The 19348-nt window shown below is 41.4% G+C and overlaps 1 protein-coding gene across 15 annotated transcripts in view; it reads left to right on the top strand.

Annotated features, from left to right (window-relative positions):
• The window catches only part of GLIS1 (GLIS family zinc finger 1), a 187669-nt gene that overhangs the window by 134724 nt on the left and 33597 nt on the right, over positions 1-19348 (top strand). The window lies entirely within an intron of this gene.

The raw sequence follows: 19348 nt of genomic DNA, 5'->3' as shown, positions 1-19348 counted from the left end.
GTTTTACTGTATAATTGGTGTTTATTTAAAAGATTGGAAAGTGATTCCCTGTGCTTTCGATTAGTGCCCTGCAAGCTTGGCTGGATTAGGCCATTGCTACTCCAAACACAGTTTCACAGTGCATGGGCTTTCAGCAGGGTTTAAAAAGTTTTCCCTGGCTGTTTATTCATGCACTAGGGTTTGAACGTTGCTGTCCCTTCTTTCCATTATTTGTCTTATGGGATCCACAGTTTGAGTTGAGCAGACGTGATTAAAATTGATGTTCTCTGGTTTTCACTCTGGGAAAGTCACTGGTCTGGTTCACAGCATGACTCTGCAAACTGGCTGAGCTGAAGGCATGCAAAACAATGGAGGAATGAGTAAAAAAGGGTAAAAACAGGGGCAAGAATTCCTGAAATCAGTATTGGTACCAAAGTGCCTGCTTTGTGACGCTGGGCCCTGAGTTGAGGTGAGGTGAGAACTGCTGAACACACCTACAATGGATTTTTGTAATCCTCTGGCTATGTGACAAATACAGTTGACTTCAGTTCAGTGCAGCTCATCCAAGCTATATTTGCTCTGAGAAAAATTCCATGTCACTACCATTCTGTGCTGAGTGTGACTTCCAGTGTCAGGACAGGGCAGGGAGGGCAGTTAAGGGATGGCTTTGCTGGGTGCTGAAGGTAGAACAGCATTATTTGAAATCATAAAACAGTGTGTTAACTAAAATACTTGGTGCTCCAAAGCTTCTCCCTCTAGAGGTTGAAATGGAGAGAGACTTTTATTCAGGGCATCTTCTCTTCCCTCTAATTTTTAATGTAAATTCCTGTATCACGCAGAATGTAGCAGTCACTGAACAGTGTTGGGGTGCAGCTACTATTTTGATGCTATCTCAAGTATCCAGCATGACATTCAGTATTTAATTAAAAGCAGAAAACTTAATACAACTAAAAGATGGGAATCTGAATGGCATGGTGGCCAACCTGGTATTTCTAACATACTAATTGATAAATCTTGCTTTACAGCTGCATCTGGGACCAGTTCTTGTATGTCCTTTATCTCTTTAATTCTTTTTGCACGGGACAAAACAAATTGAAAATTAAAAACACTGGCTTCTTTTATTGTACTCATCTAAGGACATGCTAATTGAAAATGATTGTTTCATACTGGGCTGGATTCAAAAGTATGTACATCTCTCTTTCTTTCTTTTACACATAAATCCATCAATGTGTTGAAATAGCAATTGCTAGGTCAGAGGAAAGTGAGATAAGTAAACCAGAGGCAGGAACTTAAGAGGCAAATTCCTATGCCAGCTTCCAGATCCTTTGGCAAAGATGTGGTTGCCAGAATCTGCATTTTCATTAAAAGCAAAACAAAACAGGTTTTTTTTTTTTGTTTTGAGCTTTTAGGTCCGCAGAGATAATTTGGAAAACATGAATGAGAAAATAATTTTTTTCAAAAAAGAAAGCCTTAGATTTTCTTAAGCACGCTTAAAGCTACTAAAAAAGAGATGTGTGGTGTGGTTTTAGGTTAATCTGGAAGAGGATTTGGTGGACAAGTTGCTTGTACTCTCTTCAGTTTCAGTTTATTCTCAAATGAACTTGGAGTTGTAAAGAAGTTAATGAGGAACCTTAATAAGGACTTATTTAGAAAAAAAGTGATTATTTTTAATAATTAAAATCATTGTCCAAATTTTGGTGTAAATTCTAAAGGGATTTTTTCCAAATTCTATCACCTCAGTAGAATGACTTTCAGATTACTTGAAGTTTAGGTTTTTTTTGGGGGGGGAGTTTGATACCAGATTAAATGTATATCATGGATATTGCATGGTGGTAGTGTCAATTTGGAGGATTAGAGTAAAATAAAAGACCACTTAATATTCAAAATGAACCAGAGCACTACAGCACAGAGTGTATGGCCCTTGTGTTATAAGAGCACACACTTTTCCAGTGAGGATTCCTGTGCACAGAACCAGAGTATAACGTCCCATACACAAGATCAAAGAATAGCAGTAACTGTGTATTTCAGCTGAGAACTGTTCCTGACACATCACAGGTCACATCACAGATCCATGGGCTCCTTTGTGACTCAGTTGCCAGTTATTGAGCAGTGGCCAACAGTAAAAAGTGAGTCATAATGACTTTCCTTTCCTCTGCAGGATTACATGTTTTTATCTTGTTTGTCTTCACCATTATTACATTGCCATTTGCATCCTAGATCACCTACCCAGCACTGAAAGGGCATGAAATTTGGAGAGCATTGTGCTGTGCCTAGAGTTTAGAATTCACCAGTTTTTCACAGCTTCCCAATTGACATTAAAAGAAAAAAACTTTTGAAAGTTTTTAAAATTTACTGTGGTCCTTGACTCCAGATCTCTGATCCTCTCGTCAATGTTAGCATGTATTTGGAGCTGGACTATTGTGTTTGGCATTAAAACTTTTTGGATTTGTTTGTTGTCACTTTCAGATATCAGATGAAGTGCCAGTGGGTTTGTGTCTTGGACAGCTGTGTCAACTTTTTACTAACAGTCCAAGCCCACAGCTTAAGGGGAGAAAGGCAGGATATCCCAGGTGAACTGGTGAGAGCCTAGATTGTTGACATTATGCATGGACCAGCGGACTTTGCATTTTTTATGTGCTGGGCTGTTTGTCAGAGGGACTCCAGACAGAGGAGAAGAGGCCAGTCCTGTGAGTTAGCACCCAATTCATCCTTGTCCGTGGGAGATGGGAGAGCTGAGTAACTTGACTGTTTGAACAAGAAAGGATTCACAAAACTTGTTTTGCTAAAAAACAAACCTGACTTCTCAGAACAACCTACAAAGGAACACAATAATTACGTGCTTTTGGTAAAAGCAAAATAATTTCTTCCTACACTTAGACCTGACAGCACACTCACACTTAGTTCAGCCTATGTGCAGGGAAGTCCAGCCTGGGGCAGAAGATGGTTTAACCCAATGCTTGCAGAGGTCTCCTTCATTGGCCAGATCTTTCCTGTGCCCTGATGGAGAATCATTTACATTGTCACTGGCGTCGTTTGCCAGAGATTTCTGTGTGTGGCTTTTAATGGTGAGCTCACAAATGTGTCTGTGGTAATCTGTTGGCGTGATCCTTTGTGGCTGAGTATGTCCTTCGTGTCGTCATTGTGCCAGGGCATGCTTTAACTCAGAGCCTGCGGGCTCTACTCTTATGTTTAAGAGCTGTGATTTTGTCATGGTAAGTTTTGAGGGAAAATCATGTGTTAGTTATGGTGGAAAATATCAATGGAGAACCAAACAAAGTAACAAAAAATTGGGGTATGTTTTATGCTGCCTGACAGGGGGTATTTAGGTGCATGGACTTGGTTGGTCTTGAGCAGAACTAGGTTTACGCATCAAAATTGGCGCATTACTCATCGTACACAGGATTCAGAGATAGAAGGATTCTGTGGCCTTTCTGTAATTTTTTTTTTGTCACTGTCCTGGGTTCTAATTTTAAAATCTTTTCAGTGGGCACAATCTGTCCCATGGGTTGCTCAGCATTTGTTCTGCTTCCTTTGTCTTGCTTTTCTATGCCAACCCAGTTTTCTTGGTGACCCCCCCCAAGTGAAAGCAAGATCGTGAGTGCAGTTGACTCTATTGAGAACTGCTCCATTTTCCCAGCTGAACTCTCCCCCCATGACCTGCCTTTCCCAGCCCTCAAACCCAGCCAGGCTTTGGTCTTGTGCTCCCAGAGGGATGCCACCATTCTTCCCTTTGTTCTTTCAAGCCTTATTTCCTCCATGAAATTGAACTCTTTTGCTTTCCTGGCTTGGTGGGAAAATGTGAAGAGGTTGATGAGGTGGATTATTTGGCTGTGTACAGGTACTGGCTCCTGGTGAGGATTAGGAGAAGGCATTCTAATGGTGATGATCCATTCTCAATTTAAATTTAAGGAGTCCATCACTCTGGATGTGCTTCAGTGGCAGACAAACCTAGGTGTGTCATGGGGTGAAGGTGCCAGAGCTGAAGCAGTGATTTTGAACACCTGTAGCACCGTGTTTCAGCAGGGGATCATGTTGGTGCTGGCTTGAACCCCAGCTCTCAGTGTTGCTGTAGCAGACTGCCAGCCTGTAGCTCAAGACAGCTTTTAGAGCAGATCTCTGCACATTTTCTGCTGAAAGAGGCAAGTTCAAGAGAGTTATTTAATGCTGCATCAGTAGTGGTGTGTGTGGTCGCACATACAAGGGCTTTGTAACCAGTTACACTTCTCATCATATGACAGAAGCACGACTGTGCAGTCCCTGTTCCAGGATATGCAAAAGATTGATGCTAGTGGGTGGTTTCAGAGATAAATTTCTCTGGCCAGGAATGTTTTGAAGACATTCAGTGCAGAGAGAATGGCCCTGTTGATGTCATATGTAATTGATGAGATCATGTGTATATAAAAGTCATGAGGACATGAAAGGCTATTAGGTTGGTCACTTCTGCCCCCTTTATTTTCCTTGCATATGTTTTCCAACTGCAACTTGCCTGTCTGCTCTTTAGCTTCTCTGTAAGTAAGGACTAATTTAAAAGGCACCAGCCTCCAGTATGAAATTTAAAGAGTTTTTGCTTCACATGCTCAAGTTTGGCAGTGAGAAAATAGCACATAGAGCTCACAAGAAAGAAGGTGAAGGTTTTTGTCCACACAGAATATTAATCCAGGATTGTTTGGACAGAAAGAAAGGCTGCATCTCTCCATTCCTATGGGCCCTGGCATTTCCAGGATTGTAGTCAGTGAGAGGAATAGGTGTAGGAGGGATCTGAAATATCATGCCAAGGGTAAAAAGTGAAAAACAAAGTGGAGCAGTCCAAGGCAGAGGTTGTTTTATATGGCCTACTCTGTCCAAAGCAAGGCATTCCCATTCTACCCCTGAGGATGGCTCTCAGCAGCTATTTCCATGGGTCTGTGGGGTGCCCCTGCACTAGGTGGTGCCCATTTGGGAAGCTTGGCACTGCCTTCTCACAGCTGGAAGCTCACTATCCCAGCTGTGGTGTCCTGAGTCTGGATTAATGAGCTGTTCAGAGGGGAGCTCTGCCACTTTTGGCTCAGGCCAGTGTGGAAATGCCCCCAGGGTCCCTGTGCCCATCAAACCTCTCTTTGTAGAGCAGCGTGGAAAATGGATGCATCTGTCTTTTCTTTCTCTGGCTACAATTCCTCATGATCAGTCTGGAGAGAGTTTTACATGGAATCATAGAATGGTTTGGGTTGGAAGGCATCTTACAGATCATCTCCAAAGAAAGGCTTTTATGCTGAGAGCCTCTCTGTCTTCTTCAGCTGTATTAACTGGGCTAAAAAAAGGTTCTGTTTCTCTCAGCAAACCTTTCCTCACTGTCATTAAAATACGTGTTTGCTTGCTATGGAAAGTTAAGGTTGTTTTGAATATTCTTCTGAGGAAGAAGAAAAAGACATGGCTTTAAAAAAAAACAACATGCTGGCAGCTTTTGGGAAAGGTCTAATCATTCATTAAATGAAAAAGTTCATTCTCCTTTTCAAAGAATGCATTGTGGTCACAAAGATCACCGTGAAATCAAAGCGAGTTTGCTGCAGAACTCATCCCTTACACAGAAAATTAAAGTTTAAAAGTAGTTTTTCCTCAATTATGAGGTGACTGAAGAATAAAGAAGACAGGTAGGGTTTTAAAAAGACATACTGTAGATTAATTCAGAGTTCCAGCCTTTATTCACATAGCCTGTCATTTGAAAAAGTTTATCAGAATTCTTTATGAGTAAATAATGGGCCAAAACAGGCCAAAATTTTGGAATAAGAAATGAGCTGTGAGGTTCTACTACAAAGGTGCTGATAGAATTGGAAGAAAAGAATACAATCTTTTTAATGTTTCAAAAGAGAGTCATGGAAGGAAAGTGCCCTGCAGAAGAATCACAAAGCAGTGTGGCCTAAAATTGATGAAAACGAGCATTTCCCAAGCAGCTGTATGAAGAGCAAGGCTGGAACTGTCCTTACCTGACGAGTGCTCACCCAGTCAGAGATCTCAAGCTGCTTCACAGAATTAAAGCCCCAGTGAATTAGAGCTCAGTACAAGCCAGAGGGACCCAAATGCATTTATTTCTGAATTTCATAGATGATTAATCATTCACAGAGAGGACACATTTAAAAGTCTTGCTTTGAGTTTGGAAATACAGTATTGTACATACTCAGACTGGAGGCTGTACATTGCCTGTGCCCTTGAAATAACCTTCATCATCTGCACCTGGAAGTTGTTCTCCATCCACAAAACCCAGTGGGGCTGTTTAAAGCCAATTCACAGGTGTCTGAAATTTTACATATAGAGGTGTGAGGCTATTTAAAACATATGTGCAGGTGTTTACATTGCAGAGTGCAGGAGCAAGGCTGTACACATCCAATTTAGGTTTCATCTTGAAAGACAGGGCTACCTTAAAGGAAGTCCAGGAACAGGTGGCAAGGTTGGCGTGTTCCCAGCTGTATCAGAAAGGAGATAAGTCATACTATAAAGAGCTCATTTTTGTGCTACGTAAACTATGTGCTTTTTCAATATTACTTTCAAGTATCTAGGAGAATATTTGAGAGCATAAAAATCCAGTAAAAACTACCTGAAGATGATGATGTGTCCAGCATTCTCTCCAGTGTTATGGTTATAGATCTTCTGCTGGAAACCCTGATTCTCCAGAACTCTGCTCCTGGCTCAAAGGCTTTACCCCAGTGATTGATAAGGTCAGGATACTCAAAAAATACCTCACAGGTGGTGATACAGTCCCTGCTGAGGAGGTGTTTGATACAGAATGCTTGAAGGACTAAACTCTGCACAGGCTTTGAAGTGATTTGTTCAGGGTCGCCCACTTTGACTTGGCATGACACCAGTTGCAAGAACATCTCCTGGACCAGGCATGAGTTGTTTGAACATGTCCTGGGCTGCTGATGGCTTCTGCTTTTCAGAAATAGTGCTGCTAGTGGCTGTTTTGTCTAGTTGGAGATGGGCAGTTTTATAAGCCAGTAAATTCTGGAAAGCTGTGTGGAGCAGAGTGCTGAAATTTGATATCTTGAAAGACGTCCAGGAGAAAAGTTACATCTTCCTGAAGTCTGTGGTCTTGTCAAGTGCCAGGGCTGGCACCCCAAGGAAGCAGAAACATTCCTTTTTCCTATTTCAGAACCAGGTGGACAGGCCAGGTGTTGAGGTATAGCAATTCCAAGGCTGCAGGCAGCTCGAGTGCCTTTCCCCTAAAGTGACACAGAGGACTCAGTTGGGGAAGAGAGTGATTATAGGGAATTACAGCCCTATACACTTCCTTTATTCCAGTTAATCTCTCCAGGAAGTGAGAGCAGAAGTACAAATGCTCACTTGTCTTAAGCACCTGGAGTTTGCTCACAGAATTGGCAGGAGCTGGAACAGAAGCTTGGTTTGGGTGTAGAAGTCGCTTTGCAATAGCCTCTGTCCCTGAAACAATTAGGGCAGGTCCCACCAGGAGCAGAGGTTTCTCTCCCTCACCTCAGTAGGAGCTGAGAGATCTCCTGTGGGTTAGTTCTGCCAAACCTCACATGAACTGAGTGGCACCAGCAGCCAGGAGAAGCTCAGAAAATTTTAAGAGGGGCTGCACAAGAGCTTGAAGTCACCCAGCACCTTCAGCACATGGACCTCTCCAGAGCCAGGAGATGCAGAGGTAAAAATGAACCATTCAGTTCCTGGGAGGTTTGGCTGGGATGTGGTCCAAGTTCTGCCTGCAGTTTTGGGTTGTTTCCTCTTGATTTACCCAAGTTGTTCTGGCCCATGCTTGGCCTCAGACTCCTCATTCTGAACCCCTAGAACAGGACTTGGCAGCACATTGTGAGACACAACTCTTGTGCCTGGTGCTTTTTGGAGAGGTGGTACCTGGAAGCATCAGGGCTCCCAGGACACTGATAGGAGGACTGAACAATAAACTTGAAAAACAAAATAAATTCTTGCTATCAGAGTCACAAGGCAAGCTGTCCAACACAACAGTGGTCTCTGATTTTATATTTAATTTTAGAAGCTGAAACTAAATGTTTTAATTTTATATTATTCTCAACATAATGCTAATTTGCTCCAGATGTCCACTCCGAGCTGAACACTGCCATTTTGCATAGAAAGCATGTGCGTCAGTGATTTATTCCAAATAGCTTCTATTTTACTGCATTTCATTTTATTCTGAATGAAGTACTTAACAACATGTTTCTCTTTAAGAATCTTACTTAATCATATGGATATAATTTCTTCAATTTACGTTTTCAGTTCTTTAGTGTGGTGGCCACAGGGTGTTTCTTAACCTAGGAAGATTAAATGCACATGTTGAAAGCTGCTTATATTTGATTTTGAGGCACTTTCATTTCAAAGTCCTTCACGTAAGGTACAGAAGTGATTGTGGTTTCCTGCTAGGTTCTGGGTTAGAGGGCTAACTCTCAGGAAAACCTTGCAGATACCTTCTAATAATCATCCATGACAATAACATAATTTCATTTCTTTCGAAACTGTGGTCTACTGAGAGTGTTTAAGACTTTTTTTTATTGGGGTTCAGGAGAAAAAGAGATTTAATTTTCTTGTCATTTCTGGGCTACAGTTCAACATTTCAATTTAAAACCTATTTCCGTTGAGCTCTTTTCCCAGTTTTCCCTCAAAATATTATCTTAGAAAATGTCTTTTATTCAGTTATTTTTTTATTTATCTAGCAGCATATTAAAAATGATGTGAGACAGCTCAATATGAACCTTTGTTATTTGAGCCTGGCTCACTCAGTCATTCCTGTACATGGGCTGCCATTGGTCAAGTATGTCAGGAATGTCCTTTGGCAGTGGCCTCAGGAGCTGCGTCATGTGTGTGAGGCAGCTCCCATTCTGAACTGCTCAGTGTGGATGGGAAGCTGCTCTGAACCTTGGAACAAAGTCCAGGGAAGATTTTTACTCTTTCATTTTAAAGCTGAACCAGCATGTGTAGGTTGTATTAAGATGGGATGCTTCTGCAGTGGTCACACAAAATGTAATATACCAGCTTCCTCAGATATCAAACCCTGCTCTTCATCCCTTTTAAAAATCATTTCACTCATATAATCCCTTTCCCTCTTAGGCTTTTGCTACTGCAACCTATGCCATAGGATGTAAATTTCATGAGGTGGCATCATTTGCAAGGCAGATTTTTCCCACCTGAAATAATGTTCATCTGTATTCATTTACATCTTCTTTTTGCATTTCTTTTTCAATCTTAGCTTTTAATTTTCAGAACTAACCTTGCTGCTATTCTACAATTGTATTAGTTTATTATACTGAATTGTTGACACAGCTGGTAGGGAGCTAAGTGCTGTGGTTTCACACAATAAAATTTCAGACAATATGTGTAGCACTTCTTTTTCATACATATCATTTGAAAGCCATATGATTCACCAATATGTGTTATTGTTATCCACCCATGTGGGACACAATCTATTTTAAATTAGTGAAGTGACTTGCTAAACTCCCTGTAAACAATAAGACTGTGGGAAAACATTAAGTGCTATTCAGAAAAGAACATTGCTATACAGCCTTTTATCCAGAGAATCCCACAGTGCAGTAGAGAATGGAGGGACCTGGCACTGCTCTTCAGCAGAGCTCATCTTCTCAACAGGCTTCAGGAGGCAGCTCCAGCACTTGAAACTGGAGCAGGGTTTGATGGAGGATGTCAGTGCCCACACCAGTTCAGTGGGTGTGGTAAATCACTCCAAGGGAAGAGTAGCAATAGGGTGTTCGTTAGCAAAATCTTGATTTAACATCTCCTTTGGAGAGAAAACTAACTTCTTTTAAAGCAGGTGAGGTGTTGAAGCATTTTCCTGGGAATAAGTCTCTCAGATTTTCCTTCATGTAATGAACATGGCCAAGTGAGACAAAATGCAAACACTGCCAGACTAAAATTAATGACTTGGGGTAAAATGAGGATGAGTTCCTTATTTGTAGGAGAGAAAGAGCCAGTTCTCTAAGAAAGAGAAGATTATCCTTCTCCATGTGTTACCCTGAGCTCTGTGGGATTCTGCTGTAATATGATGAGCAGGTCTGTGGGTGAAGGAGAGAACTCTCTCTCTTGGGGTTGCCTTTTAAAAAAATTAGAATGTTTTAAAGACAAATAATGTTTTTTTTTAAAGACAAATAATAAAAAGTACAAGCATTTTTGCTCAAGAGCTCCACAACCAGGCTGTGAGGGAGAGCAGGATGAGGTAACCAACCCTGCAGTAGAACAAGCTCCCACCACACCTTGCAGCCCCCCAGTGGTTCACCAGCACCTCTTGCAGGGCTCTTGGCCAGAGCTCAGCTTTACACACATGAGGGAGTGTCAGGTACAGTCATTTCAGCAGATCCCTTGCCTGCCTTGGATTACAGGTGGGACCTCAGTCTTCATTTATGGATAATCAGATTGGCCCAGCATGGCACAGAAAAAGCAAAAAGCCCATCTGAGCACCAAAAGTCCCACTGACTTCACTATTCCACTGCCAAGAACAACCTTGGAGAAAATTGTGTGCTCTCCTCATTGCTTTGTGCAGACTAATCCAGTGTTAGCAAGTTCATGCAGTTTGTCAATTTGCAGGGAAACTTTACTCTTCTGAGCTGAACTTCACAGAAATAACAGCTTGAGATAAAAGCTCCATTATGAGCTTGTGGAAGTGAGCATGGGTAGAGTATGAGTATGAGAAGGACAGTCGGTGTTAAGATTAAAAAATCCACTCTAACAAAAATGGGAGAAAACCTCAGCAATAAAACTACTGACTTTGTGAAACATTTATGAACAAGCTGTGTTGAACCACGTACAGAAAGCTGTATTTGCAACAAAAAAACCTACATAGATGGGCAAAGAGTTAACCTTGCTGCTATTTTTCATCTTTTCTAAGAGAATTTGGTTGTGCTGGAGTAGTTTAGTCAGCTGTAGCCAGCAATTTCCCACTGTAGATCAGATTTCATCCACAGGATCCTCCTCTGTTTGATGGGCCAAGGGCAGGAGCCACTTTGTAAGCTGTGATGACATGTGACAAGCAATGACTGTAAAACATATTTATTTATTGGTCTTGACAAAGCTAGGAGCTGGGTCTTCCAGAATTCTAAAAAAATAGGAGTGCAGGGGGGGTGAGTGGGAAGTTAGGATGGACTGTCAGTGTAGCCAGATGACACCGTGTTTGTGACACACAGGTTTGTCACACGCTGGTCTCAGATCTTCCTGTGGCTGGAGACAGACACAGCACAGCCTGCTCTGTCTGTGCTGCACTGGAAACTCATCCTGTTCCTAGACACACTCTTGGCATGTTACAAAGGCAGACTGGACTATGTGAGGATCTTTTTGTTCCTTTACCGGTTCATTAAAAATAAAGGAAAATATGAAATAAAGAGGGAAGTTTTTAATTTTGGGGTTTTTTTGGTTTTTTTTTTCCCATGTGCTTGTTAGTGAATACATTCAGAGTATTTCAATACTGTCTGATGCCAGTATAACAGCTTAGTTCTGTTTGCTTAATTCCTGAATGTGTGCATTGTTTTTAACAAACATTCTTAATTTATGTTTGTCCTGCCTCTCTTCCAATCTTCCACTGGATTCAGAATGCAAACCAGGACAGGCAACTTCTCTGCCATCCTCTTTGCAGATGTCTCTCCCCTACCCAGGGGTGAGAAGTGCCCTGTGCTGGGCGCAGAAGGGTTGCTGAGTTCCCCAGCGTGCATGAATGTCCTACGCTGAAAGAGAGTGCTCAACACATTACAGGAACAGCTTACAGAAGCAGGGTGTGTAATTTTTAATAACTGGGCTAAAAACCCTCAGTGACATCTTTAAAATATAAATGCCTTTTCTTGTTTCTTTTATTTCTTTGCTCCCCCTTATTTTGCCTTTTCATCTCTTCTCCTTTCAATTCCATTAAGCTTCATTGTACAATAATGTATCACAGTGGACTTTTTTCAATTATGTTTTTGATTTTTTCCTCCTTGTTACTATAAAACTCCAGATGTTTTGAGACTTCATGGTTCTCTGGATTATTTTTTCCTTTATTTTAATCTTCTTTTGTAACATGCCACACATGTGGTATTTTGGCCTTTTAAGATTCTAGGCTATGCTAATCAGGCATAAGTTTTTGGGGTAGGATTTTTTTTTCTTTTTATAATTACTCCTTTTCCCCTTCTTTCTGCTGTTGTCTCTTTAATTATTTTCTTTTTTCTATTTGTTTTATTTTTTGTTACCCCAACTGGTGAGTCCACATCAATCATAATGGGTTCTCCCTTTGCTCTGAGGCTGAATTCTTTATGTTACGCAAATTAATTCTTCACTCCAAACTTTCAAACTCTCATACCTGTAAGAAGATTATGAGCAGCTTTTTCTCCTTGCTTGTCAGGACAGAGCTGTTTGCACTGAAATTGGCTCCCCCAGACCAAGAGCACAGACTGTTCTTTAAAGATGGAGATGGGTGCAGATAGATTTTACTTTAGATGCAAACTTGAATGGAAATGTTTCCTTGGAGATGAATACAATTACTGATCCAGAGAAACTAGATTTTGAAGTACATGTAGGAAATTATGCTTTTTATTAAAAAAATCTAAAAGTACTGGAGGGAAGCATTTGTGGTTCTTTGCTGGCACGGATGGAGAGGGTTTTTAATTGATTTTGTTCAATCTTAATTTTGTCCCCAAAACAAGCAGATCTGGCTTCAGATATTAGAACAGCAAATCTTGGATTGTGTGCTGTCCTTTAATTTCAAATAGCTTGTAAGCTATTCAAAAAATCCCAAATAAAGAATAGTTTCCCAATTACATCTGAGGAAATAAAAGGGCTAACATGGGGTGTCTTCTTTGCTTATTACATGACCCTATGAATTTTGCATTTTGTTCTTTAAAACGTTGCCTCATGTAATGTTATTTTTGCCTGCAAGCCATAATACTGCATTCAGTCCAACTGTAATGAGGTTTCAGAAAATTGTTTGCTTTCCAAATGACATATTTAACAAAACCTTATGGCAAAATCTGTGGCTGTCAAGCTGCTGATAGTAAAATATTCCCAAATTTCCTGGTTCATTCTCATATGTTGTAGCAAACAAATGCAACTACCCCATTTTGACAAATGTTTATACTCCTGCTTGATTAAAGAAGGATTACTAAAAAAGAGTTTTAATACTAGAAATTGAGTCTTGTGAAAAGGATGGGATACTCTGATAGCTTCCCAGATATTTTGGGTTTGCTGGAAGATGTGTGGAAAGCTCTGTTTGCTCAATGAAGTGCATGACCTACTGGCACTAGGAGAAATAAATACATGAATATTCCAGTGCTGGAAGCAACATTTGCCCCATGAAGGGGATGCTGGCAGGCAGGTGGCTGGGTCTGCAGTCAGAAGGATCTGTTTGTGTGTGGGAAACACCTCGTGGGCAGAATCAGACCTGGGCACTCTTGAAACCACTCAAAGGAGTCCTGCATGGGCCAGGTCTGCGTTCCTCATGGATCCATCACTCCTGGTACTGCCCAAGGGGGTTCAGGAATGCGGGCTTAGGGGCTTACAAAATTCATAAAATTGAAATAAAAGAGCCCAAAGTCTTATTTAAGTCAGCGGTGATGAGACACCTCCTCCAAGGAATTCTCAGTGTATTTGTATTTCCCAGTTTCATGGTAATTAGGAAATACACAATCTAACAGCACAAAGGAAAATGAGCTACTGGTGGACAGTGTGTGGATGTCAAATGGTTGGCCACAACTACCTTAAACCCCAGCAATGTGAAGGATATATTTCATTTATTGTGTGGCTTACTTTAAGTTGTTCTTCCTGTTCTGAACCTTTTAATCTTTTATTCTCTTACACACCAGCAGCTGTACAACACTCTGACTGAAGCCCTAAATGTTTTTTTAAAAGATAAATAATTAAAAGTACAAGCATTTTTGCCCAGGACTCAAATGAAATAGCATGTAGTGTCACTTCGTAAACATAAATTGTTCAGGCTTCAGAAATAAAGCCAAACCCAGCAATTTGCAGGTCTTTTTATGTTACAGTTACCTTCCACTTTATTGTAATCACAAAGGGGAAAAAACAACCAACTTCAACAATTTAAATCTGTAAGTTTGAATCTGGCTAAATAAACTGGGATTCTTGAGGATGTTAAAATTGAAGTGCTCAAATAGTTCTGTCGAGTTAAATAAAACTCCTTGCATGAACCATGTTACTCACGTGCAACTGTTTGCAGGGTCAGGGCTTTACACTGTAGCTACAACAGTGAATTAAACATTAATCTAATCAGGATTTAGCTGGGAAAAACAAAGCACCAGAACAGATACTTTGATTGTGGTGTGGGGTAGAACAACTCATGTGTTTAAGTTCCTGAGGTTCGTAACAGTTCAGAGCCCCGTGTGCTTCCAGCCACGGCCCCAACATTGGCCTCAGTGTGCTGTAAAACATTGATGCTATTTAAAGAGTGGTGTGGCTGTTTCCTCCCCTCCAGAAGGGATACGCAGCCTCACAGGATCCTCTTTCTCATAGCATGTTTTTCAATAAAATTTTCCCAATTTTGTAATCAGTTGGGAAGAAAGAACATTTCACAATGTTCGTAAGGCTTGTGGATGTTTTGACCAGACATCAGATTTCCTATTGATAGCATTAAATGCTTTGGAATGAAATGTTTTGGGTTTTCCATCTGTAGGCTGTCTGAGATGTCAGCAGCCAATATGACCTGCTCTTTCCCTTTTAGGTCTATAAATAAAAGGCAGCTTGTTTAACTGATCCTGCAGCAGAGAGCAGAGGTGTATATTAATGAGCTTGCTCTAATGGCACACTGGACCTATTTAGCACTACGACTGTGAAGGCTTCTCTTTTTCAGTCATAACTCATTTCCTAAGAAAATGTCAGTTATTGCTTCACCCTATGGTCTGAGCTGGTTAGTTTATAGTTTATTTCTTCTGATCTGTACCACTGACAGATATTCTAGACATGACTGTGATTAAATACGCTTATGAAAATGGTAAACATTTGATAATATAAACCCTCTTGGGAACATGCTGTTATTTCTGCGTGGCAACATTCTCAGGTGCATTCAAAGTATAATCTGGAAGCAAAGAAAAAACATTTTAAGCAATTACAGTTATTAGATTAAACTGTTTTGTTGGGAAAATTGTGATGTGTTTAGATCACTGTGAGATAATTCAGTGTTTTTATAAATACAGTTTTTGAATGTATGATATTGCAACAGCGACACTGCAGAGAAATTTGAGTGTGAAATAAAGATAACATATGTATTTCCATATGGTAACAAAGTAGTTTAGTCCCATAAATTTCTAGGAGGTATTTTTTCCTGGTAGAAGCCCTGTTCTGAAAGCAGCAGTTATAAAACCCAGTAACTGTGTTGTGTTCTTCCTGTAATCACGTGGCATTGTTTTGTGTCTGTGCTTGGGTGTGTGCAGCATTAACGATGTCACAGCAAAGACAAAAGTAATAATTGCAATATAATTATTATTTTATTGATGAAACTTGTTTAAGAGCTCTGTTGACATTTACAGACTTTGAGGATCATGCAGCATTTGTTACAGTTATCCCAGGCATCAGACGTCCACAAAATGTTTAGGACTGTAGGATTAAGCAGTGACAGATTGGGGCCAGATGTCTGGGAGATCCTGTAAGTGGCCTTCTCAGTTGATAAAATAGCTCTTACCATCCTGAAGCCCTTTTGAAACTGAGCATTTGTTCTTTGTAGTTGAAGCTGAGATACTTGTGGGATGGCTGGATCTTCCTGGAGGGTGTTTAATGAGTATATCTACTCATTTTTCCAAGAGTAGCTTTATATAGTGTAAATGTAAATACACTCCAAGTAGCAAGAGTAGGTGAAGAGTAGGTGGAAGGGTTAAAAGAGCTGGTGAATAGCAGTTAAACCCAAGAATTACTTTACAAAGTTGCCTTAACAGCAGCCCAGCTGAAGTTGTAGTACCACTCCACTTCAAGGAAGCTGTTTCTGTGTGTGAACTTTCGTAGGGACAATCTGTGAGAGACACAGTCAGCAGATTCAGAAATAAGAGAGCTAGAAAAGGTGTCCTTCAAAGGACAAACTCTGCACCTCTGAGTGGATTCTCAGCCCCACCCTGCTCAGCTCTTCGCAGCAACTCCACTGCTCCCTCCTTTCAGACCTTTCATCTTCTCTTCAGCTTCCTCTCTTCTCATCACTTGTGGCAAGGTTCTTGTCCCCACTGCTTTCCTCTTGAAACGAGCTCCATTTGGTTTCACCAAACCAGCCTTTGCCAGCTTGAAAATCTGAGTACTGCTGTCCCATCGTTCTCTTTGCTGGTGTATTTTTTATGTTTTGTATTTTTATCCTGAGTTTAGCACTGCATAGGGACCATCCCACTGTCTGTTACCCAGTTTCATAGAGCTGGGTAATAACAAATAATGTGAATTAGGAAATAACATAAATAAGAAAAGCTCTGAATGTCCAAGTATATGTGGTGATGGAGGAACCTTACTGCTGAAGGCATTGGAAAAGGCAAGAAAAGGCAGCTGACCACAGAAGGGTCTGTAAATAAGTCCATACTTGTTTGAGTGTTGCTGCTTACACTCTAAGTCTGAGCATTTCTGGTAGGGCCTGCTCCTTCTCTCCCTCAAGTGTCGATCCAGCAAACTCTTAAACATATGTGCTTTCATGTGTTTTAAATTAAGTTTGTGTTTAGATGTTTTAGGACATTTGCTGTTGGAATTTTTGCTACTGACATCAATGAGAGTGGAGCTGGACCTTTAATGAGTTTGAATTATTCTGCATACCTTCCTAGTTTGCATTGGGCTCTAGATATGGAACTGAAGAATAATAATCCATTAGAAAAACATTCTGAGAGTCAAGATCCTTCTCTCTAAATTGGAGAGAGATGGATTTCATGGCTGGAGTGCTCAGTGAGTGAATAAGGAATGACGGTCACATCCAGAGTGGTGAAAGAGCCAATATTCAGATGGGACGTCAGTGACAGGTGGTGTCCCTTGGGGGTCCATAGTGGGACCAAGTGCAGTCTCAGCAAATCCACAGGTGACACCAAGCTGAGTGGTGCAGCTGACATTCCTGAAGGACAGGGTGGCATCCAGAGGGACTTGGACAAGCTCAAGAAGTAGCGCATGGAGTTTCAACAAGGCCAAGTCCAGGATCCTGCAGCTGGTTCAGGGCAGCCCCCAGTATCAACACAGGCTGGGGGATGAAGGAGCACAAAAATGCTCTAAGGGATGGAACACCTGTTTGGGAAGAAAGGCTGAGGGAGTTGGGCTTGTTCAGCCTGGAGAAGGCCCCAGGGAGACTTAGAGCAGCCTCTTGGTGCTTGAAGGGACCTGAAAGAGAGATGGAAGGGAAAGTACTTCAAAGGGATGGCACACTGTGGGCACACAAATCAAAGGAGGCTGGAAAGGAGGAAGATTGGGAACAAAAAGGAATAAAGTGATCTTTATGACCTCAGAACATTCACTCAGCTTTATGGAATGTCCTATGAGAACTATGAATTTGATGATCTCTGCTCTATTTTTCATAGACTTCAGCATTTTTGCACATTTCAAATTCCTCCATCCTGAATCTTTGTCAGATTTTTAGTGATGATTGTGAAGAAAGTTTGTTTTGAAGCCTTGGTGGCTTTGGTCACTTCTAGACCCCCCCTGCCTCCTTACTCAAGTGTTCAGAGGTGAGTCATGGCCAAACAAAGCTTCTGAACTTATAAACTGCATGTCTCCAGGTGATTCTGTGGATCTGTCACAATGGCTGTGATGAGAAAAGATGAAAAATATATACATGTCAGATAGTTGTCTGTACACATACCCAGTATGCTATTCAGACAGGTTACTGCTCAGGGCATGAAAATATTTATGGCAGTAAAGGCCACATTGATCCTTTGATGTGTGAGTGGCTGAGACAGAGAAGTGCCAGAAGCCCCTCTGCCTGTAGTGTGCAGAGCTGATCTGCATCCAGTGCCAGGGCACAGCCTGCAACACGAAGTGCTGGCTCGAGAATCACTTTGGTTTCTGTGCTGAGGTATTTACAAATCACACTGGGAGGAGCAGAATGTGGTGGGCCTTTCTCCATCAGTGATTTGCCTTTGGCAGGCCCTGGGAGATCAGATGCCTCCAGGTCATAGCACCTTCAATGCCCCTCCATGTGCAGCTGCTCTCCCTTCCCATCTGTCCCCCTGCACTGCTGGGTGCCACAATCGAGTCTGCAGTTTGCATGCACTGATGTGTGTGTAAGAGGTGTGTGTGACAAACAGGATTGGCAAGCTGGTGATTTCTGTGATGCCATCTGAGGAGTCACAGGTTCCTGGAAAGCTGCTGAACAAAATCTTGACTCGGCAAAAGGAAGTGACAGAGTATGTGCTGATTTTGTGAGAGTCAGGACTTCACTGTTTATGAGCAAGAGTCATAGAAAAAGCTATGGCTTCTAGAAACATTGGCTGGAACAGGTTGCTCAGAGAATTTGTGGCTGCCCCATCCCTGGATTTGCTCAAAGCCAGGTTGGACAGGGCTGGGATAGTGGAAGGTGTCCCTTGCCCACAGCTGGGATTGAAACTAGGTGACCCTTAAGGTCCCTTCTAACCCAAACCATCCTGTGATGATACACCTACTCTATTTCAGAATTGCTCTTAGTGTTGATAGGAAGGTGGTTTGGGTTATGTTTCTCAAATATATTCCTTGAGACCACAAATCCTTGAGGAACCAGGTTTTTATCTGTGAAGAGGCATAAGAAGACGTGCAGTGCCATGAAACAGCAACACATGCAGAGTGGGCAAAGAATTTGCATGCAAGTATTTGAACATGTGCAAGTATCTGAGTGCATTTTGTGGGTGTGCAGGTGCATGAATATGTACACACAATATTTGTGCTCACCTGGGAGAGTTCCCAAAGCAAATCCTACAGAGAGTGCCTCCACTGCCTGTTGTCTGTAACACTGAAACTTAGCAGTGAGCAATGCAAAACACCCTTCCCTTGGCCTAGTAACTAGAAATTTTACTTATTTATTCAGATTTAATTTGAAACAGTGACTTATGAAGGCTATGCAGCATTTTATTGCTGAGTTCCCTAATGAAATGGTGCTTAAGAAGTCAGAATTGATCAGGTTACTGATTGTATAAATGCTGACAACAGCTCTGAATGATATAGCTAGTAAAGAAAAGGGTGCAGAATAACAGCAGAGTTGCTTTGGATTGATCTTCAAATGGATCAGGTCTTCCTGTAATAGTCCATGCTCATCTGCTCCAGTGTATAATATTTCAGACACCTGAAACCAGGTTCTAACCCGACAGCTTCTCTTGCTCTCTGTCTGTAGCAGCTAATTGTTATTGCCCACAGTGCCAGTTAACATCACAGAGGAGTCCTCAGAACACTTGTTCTGTCTTGAAATGTTCTGTTCTGACACTGTGTCTTCAAGTGTTCAGACAGAACGTGTGAGATGTTTATAACCCTTGTA

The sequence above is a fragment of the Cyanistes caeruleus genome, chromosome 9 (genome assembly GCF_971803275.1).
Source record: "Cyanistes caeruleus chromosome 9, bCyaCae1.hap1.1, whole genome shotgun sequence".
In the NCBI taxonomy this organism is placed as follows: Eukaryota; Metazoa; Chordata; class Aves; order Passeriformes; family Paridae; genus Cyanistes; species Cyanistes caeruleus.
This window is presented reverse-complemented; position numbering and strand designations above follow the sequence as displayed.